The 22,837-nt window shown below is 41.1% G+C and overlaps 1 long non-coding RNA gene across 1 annotated transcript; it reads left to right on the forward strand.

Annotated features, from left to right (window-relative positions):
- The first annotated feature begins 1,323 nt into the window (after positions 1-1,323).
- LOC140656993 (uncharacterized) lies at positions 1,324-15,472 on the forward strand. The gene is made up of 5 exons (XR_012044186.1): positions 1,324-1,458; positions 2,270-2,325; positions 7,427-7,593; positions 7,813-7,942; positions 15,310-15,472. It is a non-coding gene; the product is annotated as an uncharacterized lncRNA (long non-coding RNA).
- The last annotated feature ends 7,365 nt before the right edge of the window (positions 15,473-22,837 follow it).

Genomic DNA, 22,837 nt, shown 5'->3' on the forward strand with positions numbered 1-22,837 from the left:
CTGGAGGTGGAATATACGGGGGGGGGTGTGGTGGTGTTAGTTTTTCTTTTCTAAACAAAAAAGGTGATTTTCGGCAGGGAAGCGCCGCGCCGCAGCCCGGTCCGGTCCGGCAGCCCTGGGATGCGCGGCCGGTCCTGCCGTCGGGGCGGGGGCCGCGCCGGGGCCGCCCCGCCGTCGGACCTGTTGCGGCGGCTGTGCGAGCGGATCTGCGGCGGGGGGTCCTCGGGAGTGCGGCGCCGGGGCCCGGCAAGGAGCGGGGTTTGGCTTCGCGGAGGGCTCGGGATCCGTGAGCAGGGCGGGAGGGATTTAGTCGTTCCCAGCGCCGGTCCCGGGAGAAGGGGAATCCGGAGGGGGAGCGGTGGGTGCGGAGATGGGTCTGCAGAAATCGTTCAAAATGAGGGTTTGCCAGCGGATCTAAAGAATACATCAGGTATCCTCCCCCTCCCCGCCTCACGAAAGGGTCGAGGCGAAAGCAGATTAAAACCATATGAACCGGGATAAATCCCCGCCGATCAGGAGATGTAATCTCATTTGATTCCACCAGATACATTTCCCAACAGGAACATATCCCGATTTATTCCCTCCTCGCTTTTTTTCCCTCGCGGCTGAGGCAAGGCGCTGCTCCCGCGGCCGCGGACCCTGCCCTCCGCCGCGGCTCCGCGCCCCCGGCCACCCGCCCCTCGCCTCTCACCCTCCGGGCCTTTCCGGGGGGCGGGGGGGGGGGGGCAGGGCGATTTAATTACAATTATCTTATGTATTTTTTTTTTAATCTTGTAACTTCTGCATCTCCCGGCCCTAATTCCTCTCGCCGCTGGCCCCGCTGGCAGGACGCGGAGACGCGAGGAAGGGGGGTATGTTTTAAAACGGGCGGGCCGGGGCAGGAGCTCACCGGGACGCCGGGTAGGCGACAGCGACGACGCCCTGCTCCGTCCCTCCGGGGTTATTGCCCGGCGACAGCGGCCACAGCCCTCCAGCCAAACGGCTGCTCGGGGCCTTCCCGAGCAGCCCCGCTGCGGGGCTGGGGGCAGCGGCGCCTCGGAGGGAAGAGACGAGGCGGGCAGAGAGCGCTCTCCCCGGTGTCTTCGGGGGGGATCACGGCAGGGGCGGGGGTGGCGGGGCGGGCGCGGTCCGCACTACACTACCCAGCAGGCCGTGGCCCCGCCAGTCCCGCCTCCGCCCGTCTCGGCGCATGAGTGGCTGTCCGCCCGCTGGGGTGGGTCCTCCCCTTCTTCCATTGGCCTGCGGAGCTGTCCCTCAGCGTGAGGAGGCGGGGGTGTGGAGGGGCGGTGGCGGCACGCGGCGCGGTTGCTGGGGAGTCCGGAAGCGGCGCTGACAGGACGGCGCGCGGAGGCGCTGCGGGCCGAGGCGGCCGCCTCCCGGCCCAGCTCGGCTGGGCTCAGCCCAGCCCAGCCCAGCCTATGGCGGCGGCTGTGGGTCGGGCCGGCCCCGGCCGGCGAGGTGAGGAAGCGGGGCGGCAGCGTCTCCCGCCGCGCGGCGGGACGTCGGGGCCGCGGGGTCCTGTGGCGGCGCTGCCCCGGCGCGCTGGGGCGCCCCCTGCCGGGCGGGCCTCGCCGCGGCCCTGCGCGCGAGCGGCGGCCGTGCCGGCAGTCCGGGCCCCGCGGCGAGCGGGCGCTCCCGGGGGAACGGCGGCGCCGGAGCCGCTGTTGGCCGCGGTCCCGGGGCCGGTGTCCCCCCGCGCCTTGCCGGAGGGCGCTGCCGCGCCGTCCGCGCCGGGCCCCGCAGTAAGGTGGCGATCGCGGGAGCGGCGGACGGAAGCGAGCCCGGCGAGGCGAGGTGGGTCTGGGCACCCTCCTCGGTGTTGCTGTCGAGCAGCGCTTTGTCTGGCGTTTCCCTCCTTTCTCTTCTTTTCCCCTTTATTTTTAATTTTTTTTTACGTGGAAGTGTACGGTGTTTCCTCTCTTTCTTCCTCTCCCTAAAATCCACGTGGATGTGCAAATTCTGTCTCCGGAAACCGGGAAGGGTCTAACACCGGATCGCACACTCTCTTACATGCTCAATCCACACAGGTGTGCACTTTCATCAGTTTTCAGCTGCACAGTGTCACTGATACTTGTCCCTGGGTTAATTTTAGCTATCGCTCTAAAGCACCGCATATCTTTTTCCACCCAAAAGCGCCTCTGTCTTAACCCTCTGACAGTACCCCTTCTTCGAGGAGTGAGATATCATCCGGTAAAGTTTTAAACATTCAGCATTCATTTTCTGTTTGAGTAGGATGAGTAACCGCTTTTCCTTGCCCATTTCTTTGTAGGGAGAAGCAGAAGTTTTAACCATCTTCCCATGGCACCTGACTTTTTTGAGGAGGAGGTAAGGTTAATGTCATGTAAAATTATCCTCTCTATTTCTGATGTTCTGCTAATCTAAGTTCTGTAGGCGTACACCTTAGAAACTGTGGTGAGTTCATGCATATGTTCATGCATTGCAACATAATACCAGAGCTGATTAATAAACGGTAGCAATAGGACTCTTATGCCATCAGGATTGTAAGTGTCTATCAAACCGACATTCTCACCACATTATGCCACTATTATATTCTTTGCAGTTTTAGAAGAACTGTAGATAATCCTTCAAGATATTGAAACATTTAGTTTATAGTTCTATTGCTGTGGTTGTCACCTTCACTTTATATCAAATTTGAGACTCATTTCTTAAGGATGTCTCTATTTTCTGCTTTATTTGCACATTGATAGCTCTACTGAATGACTAGTCACAGCAACTTTTTCCTCTGATAGAAGCATATTAAAATGTGAAAGCCTCAGACTAATCTGCTTTGCAGGACCTTTCAGCTCTTTGATTAAAGGGAAATAAGTTTGTTTCAAGACTGTTGTTTATGTAGTTCTGTCAGTTCTATTAGCAAATGTGGGGCTTGAGGGTACATTTACTGCTTCTCTTCCATTTTTACTGAAGGTACGTACATTTGAAGGTATGGATAAGTTCTTGCTATCAGGTGTTGTCTGCTTTGCATCTGCCAGTGAAATGATATAAGTGCAAGTTGATATTAAAATTCTGTACTTTGTATATTTTTGTCATAATTTCTCTGAAGCTAAACCATTGATGCAATAGAAGAAACATTTACCATTCAGTTCTTACTTAACTATGGGTAGGATTTACAGGCTGGCTGTGTGCTCTTCGCTTTATTTAAATTAAGGCTTGTGAATTTAAATTCTGCTTGTATAAATAAATAATTCAAGTCACTATTTTTATAGCCTTCAGTCTGATGGGCTGGTCCTGCACAGCTGTTTAAAATGGTCTTGGCTTACTTTAGTAGTCGGACTCCAGTAGGGTTTTTGACATGAGAGGAGCTTGGATTTGAGATGACTGCACAAAATGTGGTGACCCAAAATGTAGCAATATTTGAACTTGCATATTTGTTTTTCTACACTGGTTTCATTTGCATAATTTCATTTAGGGTGTGCAAACATATGTGGTACAGCATAAAATAGCTTCATAAATTAGTGCATGAACATATAATATGGATCAGCTGTGAATATTTTCTTTCCAGGAAGGGAAAAAGAGGCAGGGTGATCTTGAAAATAACAGCAAACTATATTTTAAAAGTACAGCCATTGGCAGGCTCTAACTCTAAGTGGTTTGGTTGCAGGTGGCTTGTAGTGGATGGAGTTAAACTTGGATATCTTGGATATGATACACCTTAATTTAATTACTTTAATAGCTACTTTCTGTTGAAACTTTAAAATCTAACGATCCTGCTTTTATTGCAGTCTTTAAAGATCTAATCGTTCTTGTGTGTGTCTGAGATGTAAAACTTAGTGGAAGGAGAGGCAACAGATTGGTTCCGTCACACGATTTTGTTGGGTTTTTTTGAGAGTACTTAAAAGATTATGATGGATAATGCTGTCTTGCCAAAGAATGCCGACACAGGTGTTCATCATTATCTTAATTAAGATCCTGAGAAAATGTCATCTTTCGGCATGAATTATGAAGGGAGATGCATTAGGAGATCACTTCAACTTTTTTTTCTTTTTACAGGGGTAGATGAGGAGGAGGCTGTTTTCTTGAAACCTTTTTGATATTTATTTATCAGAATGCTTGACCTTAGACACTTACTGAATAATTTGTTTCTCCACTTCAATTTGTGAATATATTAACAAGAGATCTGTATGTGATGTTGAAGGGAATCCTCTTTAAAAAAACAAAAAAACAATAATAATAATAAAAAAAATAATCCCCCTCCCAGATACTCTGTGCTGTTTAAAGCTGTCTCTATAAACAAAATACTAAGACTCAGATGGTAGTGGAAATTGCTACTGGAAACATCTGCTAAGAGATGTTTTATACAGTGTATTTAAAAGTATTAATAACTCGTACTAATAACAGAGCAAAATAAATATATGTGAATATTTATCCTTTTAATTAAGCATGAAGAGAAAAACATTGCCTTTTCTCCCTTTGCACTACCATTGAAGTAAAACTAATTAGTGTTCAAAGAGGAGGGCGGGGCTTGTGTATTTCTATGTTACATCGATACATTATTAGCTGAGCAAGAGCTAAAACAATGCTTCTAAAATGTTGGCTGAAGCATCGGCAGTAAAACTGAGGGGCACTTTCCTGCAGATACTTACCTGTGTGCGTGTTGCTGCTGGCTTGCCTGAGATGAAGCGCTGAGAGTTACAGGGTCAGTACTTGTAGTGGAAGTGCCGGTGTTGGGTAGCTCTTAGCCTAGGTGAGTGATCTTGAGAAGAGTTCTGTGAGACACCCTCCACTTCTTTGTTGTTTCTTCTGCCTGCACTTACTTTGCCCGAGACTCTGCTTGTTAGCACTCTCTGTGTTTGCAGTCTGAGACGGAAGTGTAAACTCGTGAACACCTAGAATAACTCTTCTTTTCTGTGTCTAGCAATTGGGTATTAGGTAGCTTTTGTTTTTCTCGGCAAGCCTTTCTGTGTAAAATCACTTTTTGTCTGCTAAAAGAAACCTGATTATCAGTCTTAGTCCTTTTTAAAATTGCATCAGCAAGCCTGTTTAGTATGTGGAATAAAACCATACACAGAAGTGCAGCTGGCAAGCCTTTTAAGCACGTAGTTACTGTATTGAACATGTAACTCCATGATCTTGACAGTATCATGGGAGAACCTGAAACTGTATTTCAGTTTCCTTGAAGTTTCCTGTAATTAACTTAAATAGCACGATTTGCTTGAATTTGTTGGCATAATATGGACTAAGTTAAGAATGTCTTCAGGGTTTATTTTGCTTACAGTTCCACGGGCATATGCAGAAAATAGACTCTCCTAATGGTTGACTTTAGTGGAAAAAATGAAAAACTGCTCTCTTTCATGTCTAAACAAGTTTTTCACTTAAAGCAAGCCACATCTACTGTTAGTTGGCTCCTTATTGTGAAAGAGGAGCACCTCAGTGGGAAGGATGGCTGTGACTCCCTGTGCCGTTTTATGAGATGTGCATGTGCCTATAGCTGTCCATACGGTGGCAAATTCCCTTTCGACCACAGGTGCTGCAGCATGGTGGGAGCTCCTGTAGCTGGAATCTGGCTTCCAGTGTGGGTGTTAGAGGTGGGTGACTTTTAATAGCAGTGTCGTGTTCAAAAGGGTTTGTGTTTTATCTACTTTACTTACATATATTTGCAGTCCTTATGACTGGTATTTGTGAAAGCTCAGCATTACCTCTCTGAGAGAAACATAAAGCCAGGTAGCCTTTCTAGTCTTACACCCAAAGAATTCTTTTTAACAGTTCATAATTTCTGATTGTTATTAATATTAGGGCTTTTTAGTTTCTGTTCCTTAATGTGGATAATGCAGATGCAAATGATTCTTGAAGCTGTTTTTCTGCAGATTAAAGTGAATGTATTTGTAGAGCCAGAATATTTTTTTTTTAATATAAATCATTGTTTGAGGGGAAAAAAGCAAGCCAGTCGGACCTTTCAAGGTGAATGCGGATCATTGTAACAGAAACTTTACTATACTAATAAACTTGTGACTGATCACTCTCCTACTCTTCCCGAAGGAGATGCATCTTCCTAAGCTCTTTTTTTTTCCCCAACAGAGCAAAAACTAGCTTTTTCTTTTCATAAACACATCTTTTTCACAGTATTTCTCAGCGTTTCTATCACAGATCAAGAACCCAGCATTCACCTCTGAAATATTCTCTGCTGACATCTACAGAACTTTTCATGCCCTTCAGATTTAATTTTGTATAGAATAATGCATGGTATAATATGTAGGTCCTCTGTTTTCAATTAAGCTGTATTAGGTAACTATGCTCTTCTTTCATATCCCGTAGCAAAGTATCAATATCCAGATGGCAGTGTACTTGGATAAAACAGCTACAGGCTTGGCTGCTACTGTAAAGCCAAGAACTAACATTTTAGCCTGCGTGATAAATAAAACTGAGGTTGTGACTCTTGGCATATTGGAGTTGCACTAAATAATGCTACAGTGCTGTTTATTACTGGTTTCATTGGATAATATGCAGCTATAAAACCTGCTTGAAGCTTTTATTAAGAATACTCTGTCATTATGAAAAGGTGCCTACAACTTCTTTATGATATTGACGGCGCAAGAATTACTTTGTGCTGACTTCCTGGCTGTTGTCTAGGGAGGACCTTACCCTCTCCCAGCTTCTGTAAGCATTAGGTTCCATGAATGTCTCTTGAAGAGGACGGCTCTGTAGAGCCCAAGTTTCAAAAGTTATTTTTAAGGTATATTTTGCTTTTTGCTTTTTCTGAAGTTTATTTCAGTATTTAATTTCTTGCTTCAGTTAAAATTTAGCTGATATTCTCTGTGGTATAAACTGTACTGCTGTGTTCCTAAGTAAAACTTAAACTGAGGTCACGCAGATAGTTGTCTGAGAGGAGGCTGCAGAACAGCTGAGAGACTTTTATACTGGCTGAGAAGGTGATGGGAAGACTTCGTAGTAGGGAAGGGACTAGGAGTCTTGAATCCTGGGCTTGTTTTCTTGTTCAGTTTCTGGCACATCCTGTGACCTAGATTTGTTCATGTAACCTCTGTGCCTCTGTTTACCTAACTGGAGCCCTCTGCTTTTCTCAGAAATGTTCAGATTTAAATTGGTGTCCATACTCATGTGATTTATAAGACTGTTGTGCTTTTGAGCAAAAGCAAGTTCTTAATGGTATTACTGATTCATTAGCTAAATGCCATTAAATTTCCATATTCCACAGATCTTTGATTTCCATAGGCACCTGTTTATGGTGTGCCTCTTAGAAAACGCAGAATTGAACACCGTCCAGTGGGATGTGGTACTAACATAGTGTCTGTGGGATTTAACAAACATGCTAGGTCAATGGGTGAAGAAACCTTTCCATTGCTCAGTCTGTAATCCTTGTTTGTAAGAGACCCTTTCTGTCTAAATTAGTGACAAATACTATCTTTTTGTTCCATTTCCCCGTTCTCCATATGTCCATTTTTTGCCTTTATAGAACGCACCCAAGAGCAGAAGCAGTGAGGTCCACAATGGGGAAAATGAACCCAGCAGTCCATCCTATCCTGTACCTGCCCGAGTACAGGAAGAGACCTTATAGAAAGCCAGAATGCATTTGAGCTTGCAGCACTCTTTAACCATATTAAGTCCTATTCAGAGTTAATGGTAAGTAATTTGTTTTGTGTATGTTACGATTCATTAAGTAAGGTATTACAGTAGTGGCACTTTCCTTTGTGATACTGGGTTCTGTCTCTAACAGAATGCAGAATTAATGTTTCCAGATACATCAGCTTTAGTCCTGTTTCTGTTAAGAAAATCATGTGGTGCAGATCACAAGCATTGTAATAAGTATGCTTTTTTTTCTGTCTTTTTTGTCGTCTCCAGATGAGCTCGGTGAGACTGGTCTAAGCAATGCTGAAGAAGGAAAGAACAGAGTTGGAAGGCAGGATCTATTTCAAAGCAGGATTCTTCTTTCTATAACACCCGAACACGAAGACTTTATAAACTTCATTAGGTAGAATACTGATAATGGTTTAATATCAGTAATATTGCATGATGTAATATTGTACTGCTTTATTGTTCAGTGATCATGTGGAGCTGCATTAAATAAATGAACATATACTAGTGGCTTAAATGAACATTATGAGTGAGAGCAGTAAATCGAGAAGGTGGGTACTAGAGGAAATACTACTAGCTTTTTCTTTAAGCCAGTGTCTTTTATTTTTTTCAGCTCTTTCCATAACCTGTAGTTCTTTTGTTTCTTGAGAAAGATGGAATGAAGAAAAATACCTTTTTATTCAAGAAATTGAAGCTAGTTCAACTTTTTAACCAGAAAGACTTCACAGCCCTCTTAGCTGTTACAGCATCTTAATGCTTTGTCCAGCAGAAAATAGCACTCATAGTGCTGACCCGTGAACTCTCCATAAACGTCTTTAGTGCCGCAGCATGCACCGCTCTTTCTTCTTAGGGCTTCCCTTGTCGGGGAGCGGTTGCAAAATGTCTGCTGTGGTGCAGCCCTCTGTGACCTCTTGCATCCAAGGATGGAATTTGCCAGTCTCTTTCTGTCTGGAACTTGTGGGAGCTCCCTCCTGAGCCAAATAGTTCTCAAATATTGCAAGAAAAGATCTGACAGTGTTGTCTGGGAGATGTGACTGGCTTAATTATTATTAACATTTATTAAGTGCCTTACAATGGAGGGGGAGAGTCATTGCCTTCATTTTTACAAATAGGAGAACTGGCATGTAGGAAGAATGGATCTCTTCTATCTTCTGTGATTCTTGACCCACCTAATTAGGTGATTGTCATGAGAAATAACAACCTGGCTCAGGGGAATGGCAGTGGGGAAAGATGCCGATGCATTCAGTATGGCACACTGCTGCTCCCTCCCAGAATGGCTTAATGTAGTAAGCAGGGTCTTCCCTCTGTCAGTGTCGGTTGGCCAGTGAGGAGATTTAAAAGGGCCGATGAGCCTGAGGCTGTCTCTATCGGATAGCTTCATTACAGATCTCATCCAGGGAAAAAGTGAGGTACCGCAACTCATTTCTAGGAGCTACTCTTGTTTTTAGCGATTACTCACCCTCTGCCTCCTCCCGCTTCCTTTCACAATAGAGTGGCCTTTACCCAGGATAAGCTGATTCACTTCACGGCTGGTATTTGCAGTTTTCCTGCACTTAGTTAGCCTCTAAGGCAGTAATTGTTTCTTCTGGGCCAAGACTTTAGTTTCTTTTTTTTGATAGTTTATTTTGCTAAGAAAGAGAATCTGTCCAGCTGCTACAAACAATAGTGGTTTTGATGTGTATCAGTAAGGAGTTAGAGATGTGTGTTTTCCATGTAGATGATAAAGAGACTTAAAGCCTGCTTTAAAGGAAGGCAAACCTTGGAGAGGTTTACTTAGATGTACAATATGCCCTGTTCTTTCATTTTTAAAAACGGTATTAAGGGATTTTTTTTTTTGCAAGAAAAGAGAAAATAATTTCATCTTTTTGATTGCATTTTTTTTAGTCTCACAGTTGTGAGATAAATATTCAGAAATATGAGTTGCTAAGGTTAATGTGATTAAAATGAATATGTGATAACAGGCTCTGCGCATTAAAGATTAAGAGCTCAAATTATAGACGCCAGAGTGAAACACTCCATGAGCATTTGCGAATTTTGTTTGTGCAGGGAATGCAGGCTTAGGCCCACGGTTGCAGTTGCACAATTTCATCCTGTCTGCTGCTTTTTTGTCTTGACTGATCTGCACAGAAGTCTCTCGAACACTGTAGTGTCAGGGTGAAAATGTAGTCTGGGGTGAGGTGAGGGGACAAATGAGGAAATGATTTCAGGCCAAGCATTAGTGTTACTCTATAAAAATAGATTAGTTTTACACAAATGATTCACATTTACAAAGATCAGTTTATAGCATTTTGACTGCACGGTAGTTAATTCTTTATGTATAAATTGATCCTTTATACAAATGTAATTCCATATACAACAGTTAATCTCTTTGAGTGCAAGTTGGAAATATATTATCAACTAATTTATGTAGGTTATGACTTATTTTCCCCTGTACTCTGCAGTGGTTACTTACACTGAAGTTGAGTCAGTGTGTGCTTAATGAAAATTAGATGTGAAATGTAATATGTAGGGGACAAAGAAGCATTGAAATCCTTATTGCTCTTAAAAAGACAAAGGTACCTCAGACAATTCTCCTTTCTTAATCTCTTGAGAATTTGATGCGTAATTCTGTTATGAGCAACTTGGAGTGAATGAAATTGAAATATTTTTAGAAATAGTGTTAGTACCAGATATTATTGCTCACCTTTCGTGAAGCCTAGTTTTGTTTTGAAATGCTTTGCATTTTGAGAGGCTAATTTATAGACATTCTTCCATTGAGAAAGAAAAGCATCGTGGACTTTCGTGGAGAGACAAGCCTAGCTGTTATATCTGTGAAATTTGCTAATGTTGCAACCATTTATATAAAGTGTTTGTTTACATAACAGCAGCAGCATTTCTCCTCCTCTTCCTTGCGGTTTTGTCCAACTAGATGTTATGAGTGGCAGTTGCAGGGACTGCTAAGTGTTTAAATGATGACACCATTATGTGAAGTGATTTTGAAATGAGAGATTCCAGCCAAGAATTACATCTGCTCTCATCTCCTTCAAATCATACTCTCTGGCTGTGCAGATTATGATTGATTTGTTTGTGACAGATTGCAGGAAACAGTCATTGATTTTTCAATATTTTACCTTAAAATTATTTACAGTTGTAACCAAGGGGAGGTATTTCCATGGGCTGTCAGCCCCTGAAAGACTGGGATAATATTCCCTGCTCCCTGACAAGACAAATTACCCATAATGAGTGCAGTAGCTGAAGGGTATACTTTTATTTTAAAATATGTCAATAACCCCAGTGACTAAACGAATATTGATTCAGCATAATGAAGCCTGAGTAATGTGAAAATGAGCTCTTCAAGGAGCATGGTAAAGACTTTCTTTTTAGCTTGTAGCAAGAAGCTTTTCATTCTTTACTGTTAGGTAGTTGAAATGTGCAGTCTTAAACAAGTCATCCTTAAACAGTAGTAATATGTGGAATAATGTAACAAAAGAATTTGGGTTTTTTTTCTGTTTGTTTTATTTTCTTTTTTTCCCCAAGTTCATTTTCTTCAATGTGTTTCAGCAGATCAGACATTTAAAGAGAAAAATGCAAGTTATCCAGGGCAGAGATAGAATTACTGTTGGTGTTAATGTCTTTTGCAATAATATTCTTTAGCCAGCCTAATGGCATTTTTAAAGTGGATTCTGCATATATATGGGCATGGAAATGTATCTAAATAAACTGTAGATTTAATTTCATATTATTAACTTCTTGGACATAGTGATGTGTGCTTTATATGATCAGTCTAATATTCTTGTCCTTTAACAATTTAGAATAGCTGGCTTATGAGAACCTAGATATATACTGCATTATAAAACTTAGTTACTGTAGTGCACATTTTTCTTTCCGGTGCCTTGTAACACTGCATGTTTCTTACCAAATGAGAATTTTCAAGCAGCAATTCATTTAAATTACAGTAATTTATGCAGTGCCATAGGTGTGGTGTGGAAAAGCATCTAATAGATTAATAAGGATGTACTTCAATTGTTCAGAGTAAGGATTAGATTAAAGACCATGTTGAGGTACAATTTTTTTTAACATTAAAAATATCGAACACTAAAAAAAATTATCATCCAAAAGGATTAATTTGTCATTTGTATTTGAGAGCATTGTGCAACGTTGGGAAGGCTCTGCAAAAGCACTGGGTATAAATAGCTGTGTAATCCGGACGTACGCAAAAAGATATTTTCTTGAGGTGTTTGTGTATAATGTGTCAATTATAAAATAATGTCATAGCCAGAAGCATTTAGTGAGCATCTTTGGGCATGAAGACGACTTTCCTTATTTTCTGAGGACTGACTTCAATTGCATCCAACTAGCTTGTGAAAATCTTCAGAAGGATGTTTTTCTATCAGCACACAGGTGATTTTTCCAAATGTCATTCCTTTAGCACAGCTAGAAAGTATTTCAGGGGGCACTTGAGAACCTGTGGCATTGAGAGTTAAATGGCAACTCTAGAATATGAGATATGTTCCTGTTTCTAATTTGTTAATTTTCAGAAAAATGTGGCGTGATGTACATTTGAGCGGGTTACAACTGCAAATAATTGTAGTTTTGAGAGGGTTTGTGCATAACACCTGGGATTCACAAAATATTGGAGAATTGTTAATGGTGAGGGAGTAATAACCTCAAATATATAGCAGTGACAACAGAAGAATTTGGGGCTCTTGGAAACTAAGGTTCAACGGGTAACATTTAACTGCTCAGTGGTATTTTACACATCCCAAGTTCTCTGCCCGTTCTCTTTGTTTCTGTACCTTTGTTTCTTTGGCCAACTGCAGGAGGTGGGAAGGTCCTCTTTCAGTAGCTTTCCCACAGTAGCGAGGAGGAGGGAGAGTGTTTGGGGCTGGATTCCAGTTCTGATGCAGACTGAAGGGCAAATAAATGTTTGTTTTAACTACATCTCCTTTTCCTGAATAACACTACATGAGCTCAGTGGTACCAAACTGAACAAAAGCGGATACTGCTGGAGGTACTGCTGACAGCTAAACCAAAGTGGGCTCTGCTTGCAAGCCATTGGCTTGTTTCACTTGCAAGACAGGTAATGTCTCTTGCTTTGCTGCCTTTCCCAAAGGCAAGTTTGCTTATTAAATACCCGCCGGCCTGGTGTTCTGGTTCAATGGCAAATGGTGCATTCTCGGCTGGAGGAAGCTGACAAATGGTTTGCAAGCTTTGTGGTTGATACCAGAGATTTCTGGTGATGGTACCTTGGAATACCTTAAGTTTATTCATACATCTCCTTTTAGTGTTAGAACTGCTACAATTGCTAGTCCACTTTCCAGTGACTATGGAGGAGAAAAAAAAACCCAAAAGTAACAACAACCCCAAATGATAAATCAGTTAAAAGTTCTTGTGGCATTTGGGATCTCCTAGGAGCAGAGCATAAACCCAATTGCTGTTCAGTTAGGTAAAAGTAAAAGCAGAAAACACTGTGAAATTAAGGTCATGGGTAAGAACAGAGTAATCTCCTTCGTGGTGAAGAAGATGCTGTTGGTAAATCATGAAGGGCTAATATTTAGGGGTCGTATGTCCTGCAACACTGCAGATTTTGACCCATTTCAGTTCATTTCAAGCCTGAGATGAAGACACTGTCTCAGTATGTTCTTGTAGTGGGAAGGTGGTGCAATGTTAATGGTATGGGTGTTTTTGTGTAACAGTTCTGATCTCTTATACCTATTTAATTGCCAGATTCCACTATGAATAAGGTGGCAACCAAAACCAATGGTTGATTTTTTTTCTTTTTTTCCTATTTATTCCGCCTCTGTGTTCTCTGTTCTACAGATAAACTATGAATTTGTTTTAGATGATGGAAAGGATGTGGGAGGGGGGAGGGCACGTAAATGTAGATGATGGAAATCGTGCTTACTGGCTAAGCCTTCCCCCCCCAGTCAATTTGTTTGTTTGAAATCGAAGAACTAATATGTGATGGAACCTGAATCAGAGCAGTCCATAAGTGGGCAGACAGCACTATGTAGAATTTGCTAATCTAAATGTCATGGTTAGTTGAAACCAATTCTTTGTGCCCTAAACTACACATGTTGAATTTGTTTCTTTTTGTTTTAATTTATGAACAAATAATTGCTTTTATCAAAAGCAATTTCATATATGCAGAATATTCACATTTTCCTGGAATGACCATATTATGTACTAAAAGCTTTCACTAACTTGAGTGCCGATAGTATTGCAGAGTCTTTGGTATGGTGGCATATGGTTTATGGTGAACTGTTAGAGGGAGATAACCCTAAAAAAATAGGAGGAGGATCCAAGGCGCTTTGAGAGTCTTGGCTAACTGCAATGGTTAAAAAGGCATGGCTGACTTAATGCATGAGTGTTGAAATCTGTGTCTGGAATTACGGAAGCAAGTTGAGAAACATGAACTGAATTGACTGTTGATTACTTTCCTTTGTAAATGCTGGGAAAAGATGTATTATGCTTTGCTGTGGCCTTTAAGGAGAGTCCACAGTGTCCTTTTTTTGTTTTATTTTAACTTATCTTTTAATATGAAGTGTCATTCCCAAAATGAAGTAATGTCCTTGGGCTGGTGGCAACAGCTGGAGTTGCAGAATTCATAAATAATTCAGAGAGGGATAAAGGGTAGGGGATTTTTTTTGTCATTTGAATCTTTATTATGTGCACACATTTCATTTTAGATATGGCATCATTTGAATTCATTCAGTATGATGATTGCACTGACATGTCATATTTATTTTGATGTCCTTTCGAAGGACCATATGCTCTGTCCTCGGCATGAAAAATGATGCAAGTTGCTAACCAAAAAGGCAGCTACGTTCCTGTAGGGATGAAGACCCTTGCTTCCTGTTGTCACGTCAGTAGATGTACAGCTGCAGTGCAGTAGAAGAAAGTGTAGTTGTTACGTCAGTGCAGTGACTAAATGGCAGCATAGTCTAGCGAAAGGTGGAAGAAAGGGCAAAGCCCGTTTGCATCAAGGTGTTGTATGGCATTCAAAACTGAGCTGTCACTGAGGGCCAGTTAGTGTGAGGAACCTGGCATGTGGAAGGTGGAAAAGATTAAGGCCAGCTAGAAACCTGCCAAGGTGGAGGTGTGCCATGATAGCTTTAATGTGGGAATACAGTTAATTGCTTTGTATGTTGGAAGTGGGGTTGCCATGCACACAGCCTTCTGGGGATGCATGGGAGTTAGTCTGGTTATGCAAGGTCTTTTTCTTTGACCAATCTATGCCCTCCTTTCCTTTTAAAGAAGCTGCTTGCTTAGCCAAACAAAGTCTTGGATAATGATTTTTGAGAAAACATGCAGTTGTAGTTTTCCTCTTTGCTAATTCTGTTGTAACCGTTGCATCTGGTCCTTCACTTATTTTGGTGGTATGTTTCTGTGGACAACTGGTATATTTTCCAGAAGTTACGGAGAAATCTACCAGTTTCAAGTTCAGCCATGTCCAATAAGTAATGAACTGCATGATAATGAGTAACATCTAATTCCTACTGGCTAATGCACTGGCTGGTATTAGCAATTCATAGTTGGTGGATAACAGGACCTTGTTAATGTTACCTTTGTATGCACTATTAACGTGATAGGATGCAACCACTACAATATTTTCACAGTATAAGGTGTAGTTGCAGCAGTGAGTGGTGATTTGTATGAAGTAGATGGTCCATTGTGCTCATGCCAGTGGCAGAAAGAAGCCAATTAAGTGCAGGTTAGTGAAATAGAATAACTAGAAGTTGTGAATGCGAATGATAACTGTATGCAAAATTGTTTCTTTTCTAGATCCTGCCATCAATGACTGAGCCTCCCTGAAATCTTACCAGTTACTGCCAAGATGAGAAGGATAACAGGAAGGAGGAGTGCTTAAGTGGTTTTAATGACAGTTAATTTAATCTATTTATCAAATGACAGGTTGTTTTTTCCTCAAAACTCGATTGTCATGACAAGATGCTTTTGGAAATCATCTTTGTAAAATAAAACTGACAATTTTTAGGCTACAAAGAGCTATTGTATCTTTCTATGCAATGTTGTCATTAGGGTAAACTGCTGGAAACTCCGTATTTTTGAAGTAATTTAACTTGCGTACTTCATTCATTTATTTGAATGTCTGTTGAATGCCATGTGAAAAGTTTCTTGCCAGAGTTCTTTTAGGCAATGGAATAGTTATTCTTACAATGCTCAATTTATTATTGTCTAAATTACTATTGCCTTAGTCTCCTGCAAAAATGTTTCTTTTTAGTAATTCTTAAACAAATAAGGAATGAATGAGGTTTTGTCCCCTTCATGTTTTGATCGACATATTTTTCCTTTCAGTGAAAGTATCTTCAGTTTTCAGAATGACACTATTACAAAGAAAGGTGCTTTGCTTTTTTTTTTTTGCCTTTTTTTTCCAACAGAAAATGTCTCTTGTGCAATGATTTTTTTAATATGTACACTGCCAAGATGCAATTACTGGAAGGAGAGACAGAAGCTGTTGGGAATGTCATGTTATGCCAAATTAAGAATTATTAGCTCTTACTTTCTCTGCAATCTCTTCGACTATAACTCGACCTATTGCGTCTGGCTTATACTTTGACTCTAGTGGAACTAATGTGTCCTTGGAGTAGCATTTTAGAGTAACTTCAGATTCATGTTTTTTTCACAAGTCTGCTTTAAACTGCTGGGATTAACTTCAGAGAAGGCAAGAGATACAGCCTCCTTTGTCAGCAGCTGTGCTGGTTAAAGAAGGAGGCTTCATGCACGCTTGCTTGCTCACTCTCTCTCGGAGGTTATTGCCCCTGCTAGGGAAGCAAACTGAACTGTTTCCCTGAGCACACCCAGACTTATTTCAGCCAAAGTTAATCGTGTTATCAAATATTAGTTAACTAGCACCCTGGGTCATTTTGATGAAAGGGCAGGGACTGCACAGACCAGCTGCACAGACAGTGTATCTGGGAGGGTGGTGTGTTGACAAGAGGGTTGTTGAGGAGCTAGTGGTGATGCAGTCTTTTCAGCAGGTGCAGTTACATCTGTAAGATGTGGTAAAAATTGGACGTGTTAGAAAGCTGTGCAGTTCTGTCATGTATAATCACATTTCGAGGACATACTGGATAATATAAAATAAACCTGTGCTCTTTGACTTACTGCTTGTGCATGCCAGTGTGAGTGGAGAGAGGTGGTGTGTGTAGGTGACAGGACACCTATTTCAGGAAAATGTATCTGGTCAAGGTGCGTGAATAGTACAAATGTTTCCATTATCTAGGGAACACACTGTTGTGCTTTACTCATCAAAGAGGCTGCCTCAACCAACACATGCCTCAGGAGAACTGTTTTTGACACATGGTGCCCTAAGCTGCCTTTAGCAAAGAGGGGAGAACACCTTCAGCAGGAGAGGCCACCCCATCCACTCCTGCTTCTCTGTCTCATGTTGCATGAGTAGATGCTGGAGTCTGGTGAGGCACCGAAGCTCTTGATGTTCCCTGTGCCAAAATTAGAACGGTACATATGATCTCTAGCACTGGAAGGCATCTTGAGTAAAAACAGTGCACTAAACAGCTCCTTGAACACTGACCCTTCTTGCAAGAAGGCTATGGAGTGTAGGTGCTGTCCCACAGATGGCTTGGGCGTACGAAGAACAGAAGGCTTTCTTATGGGTCAGAAACCTGAGAGCAGCAACACTGCTTGTGTCTCTTCTTGAGGCACTGCTAGATGAAAAGAACTCGCTTCAGTCACAGAAAGGACTGAACCTCCAGCTCGGCTGGTGTTGCATTCAGTATCTTTTAACTGGCCCTATGCTAAAGAATGAGGAAGTGTGCACTGGCCTCTCTTATGTGCCATATGTAAGGGAGGAAAATAAGGTACTACGTCTGGAAAGGAACTGGTGTGTAAGGGGAAGGTGGTGCTTTGCAGGCAAAGAACCGCCTCCCGTGGCTGGTTTATCCTCAGCAGCACTACCATATTACAGTGCCTTCAGACTGGAGCCTGCATCTCCTGTTCTCTGAACTGTGGATCTGAAAAATAGTGACATGAAGAGATGGGGTATGGTGGGTCTTAGGACTAAGGCTTACAAAGAGATTTGGGAATCTGCACAAACTCAGAAATTGCTAGTATTTAAAATTATATGTAAAAAAGAAGTAGATATGATATGACAGAGTGTGAAACCTATTGCTTTTCTGCCAAGTTTTGAGTTAACTTGGCTATGTATTGCTATATGTTGAGAAAACGTTGGACTCTTCAGTCAAACTCTTTCTTACCCTTGTTAGCCTATACTTGCAGTGTAGTGCTTGCTGCGTGCATAGTTCAAGGAGGCAGAGCGCCAACCACATAGTTTCCAAAATCCTCAACTTGCCCCCGATGCAATCTCTGCAGCTTTATGGTGAAGGTGGGTGTGGCTCCAGGTGCGAGAGCTGTGCCCTGTGCCATCAGCCTGGGGTCAAGCCACAGCTGAGCTCTTGGCATCTGTGCCAAGTTCAGAAGTGATGTATCCTCCAAAGGACTGTCAAATGTCTCCCCTGACCATGAGCTAAGGGGAAATGAGCCTCCACAGCTCTTTGAGAAAGCCCATAATTCATATAATTCTTTTATCTTAATATGGACTATTGTAGTACCGAGGTTAATAATCTTTTTGCCTGCTTAAGTGGTAATACATAGTTAAATGAGTATTGTGAAATAACATGTCTTATGTAGAGCAGTGTCATGCATATGTTATGCTGATGAGTAAAATTTTACGTTCAAGCACTTAAAATGACCAAATACTATAGTTAAGACTGTCATACTGTTTATGTAGCACTAAAAAGAAAACAAAATGCTATTTCAGAGCAGACAGATTTTTTCCTTATAAATACTCCAAATAATAGGTTGGCTTCAAGTAGACTTCCTGGCTCTTCAGTGATTGCTGCATTCGGTATGAATCTATCAGGATCCTGTGCATAATCATGTGTTTGTTATTATAAACATTACACATGTTTGTTATTATAAACACATGATTTCTGTGTATGTTATCCACAAATATGTTGGACAAAACATAGTTTACCTTCTGAACTGGTACTATATGGTTACTTTCTAACTCTAACTTCAGTTCAAACTTGGTTGAATAAAATGTGCATTCCTGAAAATAATCTTTACATCTGTAATGTGACAGTTGATTTTATATGACTGTTTTCATACTCCAGATGTAGCAAAACATTTTCAAGGCAATATGTGTTGACGATATACAGAGATAAAAATCATTTAATGACAAACTCTAAGGTGCAACTTTTAATAAGAGCAATGAATTGTTAGAAATGATTAGAAAGGGAATAGTAGATTTTCTATCTTTTGAATGAAGATGAAATGTTTTTATAGAGGTATATGCTTGAACAAATGGCTGGGTGGGGTAGAGGAATTCCTCATGGGCTTCTGTGGCTTTTGCTACACCTGGGGTCAGACTGCGTTATCTTAGACATCCTTTTGGCTCGAAAGGCAGGAAGGCTTCTCTGTGCGACAAATATCTTCACAGTATAGCAGCTTCCACTGAAAAGTTACTCAAAGTTACTTACACTTCTCCTTAAAAAAAGATCGGGGGGGGGGGGGCATGGCTTAACAACTAATTTGGCAAGGTTCCTGTCTCCTAACACTGTGCCTTTTTCAAAGATCCTCTTTCACCTGACTGCTTGGTTCTGCAGAGTGTTACATTTCATTGGCTTTAGGTGGGTTTCTTTTGTTCATCCATCCTCCCCCCCTCCCCCCCCCCCCGCCAAATTAATCAAACAGCACATCAACTTTTTTTTTCAGAGCAAATGTCTTCTACAAAGTGTATGCTTCTACGAAGTGTAATGTTGCCTTGCTGCTAGAAATAATTATTAGGTTTAAAATAATCTGACAGCGTCCTGCTGTGTATAAATTAAGTTTGTTCTCTATGAAGATTAGTTAGCTGGCACCCATTCACTAGCATGTTACAAAAAAATGATCACAAGTAGATCACATCCGGTTATCTGCCTTTTTTCTTTTCAAAGGCTTTTTGTTGCTGTGCTGTCACCAAGGTTGAAATAAATGTGTGCAAGTCGTACATTTCCAAGTTCTCTACAGCCTGGGGAGATGATGTTGGCTCTCCTGTACCATGAAAAGACTTGGGGGCATAAGCATTTGGAGAAGGGGAGAGGTTGTCTGCACTTAGATTTCTGAATCTTGTGCATCTTTGGTTTTGGCTAACGGGGATGTTTTCTGCTCTACAGTGAGCAATATGTTACCACTGAAGTCCAAAATGCCAGGTACAATTAGCTCATGTGTTTAAATAGGCGTTGTTATTTTTTAACTTGTATGTACTAGCCTGTTTTCATGCAGAAGTACATATTTTACCTAGGAAGAATGCTGTGTGAATCAGAAAAAGCAGAAAAATTATTTAAAGTTATGTGCTAGTGTTTAAGATTTTAAAAATAATCATGAGGTCGGTCTATCTTTGTTTACAATTGATTAGGGTTAGAGTTTTAAAAGCTTAATGCCGACTATAAGTGCTTTACAGTCAGTTACTGAGAATTATGGGCTTGGCATGACTCATGTTTTTGTCCTTCAGTATATCCACTATTGTTAGATGCTGAGTAGTCATTGCACATAGATGACTGGGGTTTTTTGGGTATTTTACATTTTTACATGTTCAGAAAAATACTTTGTTAAAGCAGCTGCTGGGTGAATGGGGTAATTAAAGAACTGTACTACTTTTATTGAAGTTGACATATGCTGCACATTCCTTAAAACTCAGTATGTGAGCAGAATGTTTCCAGGATTTATTGAAGTCAGACACCTAGAGATACTGGGGAGCTTTTAATAGTAGTAAAGATAACTTCAAGTTTACACTGTTGTATAAATCTGTCTTTAAGAAGAGAGCTATTATTGCAATACATTGCATGTGTTCTTCATATCTTGTGCGTGTGTATGTTTTATGTGTGCATACATTCCTACACACAAATGCTTAAGACCTGAGTATTTTTATTTGACAGTGATTGTATATTCTATTTAGTATTTATTTGGAAAAAAATAGTGTTGTAATGCTGACTGAGAATCTTAATTTGCTTGGTGCCGAAAGAATCTGCAGTTTATTGATTTTTTTTTTTTTTAAATTTTTTTTTTAAACTGAAATGCAATCCTGCTTAGTTTGAATTACAACTCTTGGTGTGTGACTGTCTTGGTGTAGCAAGTAAGGAATCCTACTTAACGAAAACTGAGGCTTGGTTTAATTTTAACTAGTATGATGAGTGCAGTGTTCCACATGCGTAATGCTTTTCAAGTTGTGAAAAAATAAACTTGTAATTACAACACACAGTGACAAAACATGTTATAAATGAATGTCCTCAAAAAGTTTATTGAACAGATATAATTACCAATATTGTAATTTTTAGTGATACGATCCTCTTTTTCTTTTCCTTTCCTTTCTTTTTCCAGTGTATTGGAATAATTTTATGTCTGTTTGAGCATGTTCAGTTAGTCTGCCTTTCCTGTTAACAGTTCATGTCTTTAAAGCATCTTTGACATTCCTCTTTTAAAGTTATAATTATGCATTTCAGGCAGAATTAACAAACATGCAATTTTCAAGATCAGAACATTTTTTAACCTCACTTTACATGTATTTTGTTTACATGGCCCGTGGTGTGGAGAACTTTGTCAAGTATCCTCTGCTCCTGTGGGTTTCATTGAGAACTGAGCGCTCTGAGCTGCGCACAGCTTAGCACACAGCGGTATCGGTGTCCGTGCTCAGTATAGATACAGGCACAAAGTACTTTCCTGAAAGAGGGGGCAGTCTTGGAAAATATCAGAGGGACAGATTCTTCTTTTGAGTGACCCCAGAGCCTGACCAACGCTATCAGAAACAGCCCCACCTCTTTCAAATCCAAGCGGTGCCAAGTACCCCGAGGTTGAGCAGGTGCACGGCCCTGTGGTGAGCAGTGGTGGCAGCGGTGCACAGAGGCAGCCCGAGGATGAGTGAGGTGCAGGCACCAGGCAAGGTACTGGAATTGTGCTGTTTCTTCTTTTGTGAATGCTTCCAGTTTACAGTGCTGCCATCTCCATTACCCTGCTAAGAGATAAAGTCTCAATACGGTAGCACAGTGGCTGGAGACACCTTTTCCAAAATCTTCTTTTTAAACAGCAATAATTAAGTCACAGGCAACTTTCACCAGGGAAGTCTGTGGTACCAGTGTATGTTAGTAAGACATTTTTGCTTCCTGAAATGCTTTGTCAGTGTTAAAGTCTTAGTAGTGCACTCTGGACTGGCTGTTTATCTATCATGCATATTTTGTATGATTTCAGAGTAGAACAATGCCCTTACTGTTCAATTATTTGGCTAAAACTATCAAACTTTCACCTGTATATTTTGGGATATTTAAACCTTATGGACTTTTCAAGCAATATGTTTGACTTACTATTACTGCACACTATAAAATAAAATTCATCAGCTATGAATGAAAATGTGGAAAAAATATTTTCAAAATGTTAGGGTTTTTGCTAATTCTTCCCAGTTGATTTTGCATTATTTTTAATGTGGGACGTGGAAAAGAAGTTAGTTTCCCTTACGAGGGTACATAAGGTGCTGTTGTGTATCGGTGTTCTAAACTTCTAGGACTGTATAAACGGAAAATATACTTGTTAATTTTACCATCATGTTAGGTATGCAGTAGAAGTTAGTTTTATGCCTGGATGTCTGCGTGAGCAGGCTAGGTATTTTTAACTGTCCATGTATTCCAGCAAGCTTTTCATATTGGATTCTGCAAGTTGAAGACAAAAATTGGTTTCTAAACTACTTGTGTGTTTTAATATTGTGAGTCAAATCCCATGTGTTATAGTGTAAACTACTAACCAATCCATAGGAATTTATGCAGTAGAAAGTCATTTCATTAACACTTTTAATTTCAGCTGTGAAAGAAGGTGAAAATGAGGTCTGAAGAATGGATAGAGGCTTTGTTTTTCATCGCTGAAGACTCACTGCACTGTAAGTCTGCTGATGCTCGTGTACATAGACCATCTCCTGCCTGCTAATTAGGCCTCTCCAATGTGCTCTCTGGAAATGCGCTGGAGAGGTGTTTTCAAAAAACCACTACGCCGTCATAAATAAGGAAACGGTATGGTATGTAACTATTATACACTGCTCGTTTGGCAGACTATAATTTAATAGAACAACAATGATCAGACTAGTATATCAGTTAATTTTCAAAACATTTTATTCCACACAAATTAACTTGGGTCCTGGAGGGCAAAATGACAAGAGGTTACTCGTACACTATGTATTTAATTAATTGAAAAATGCTCAAATTGCTTTTACAGTTGTTATTAAAAAGTAGAATCAGTGTTGCCAGTGCTCAAC

The sequence above is a fragment of the Ciconia boyciana genome, chromosome 9 (assembly GCF_034638445.1).
Source record: "Ciconia boyciana chromosome 9, ASM3463844v1, whole genome shotgun sequence".
Classification (NCBI taxonomy): Eukaryota; Metazoa; Chordata; class Aves; order Ciconiiformes; family Ciconiidae; genus Ciconia; species Ciconia boyciana.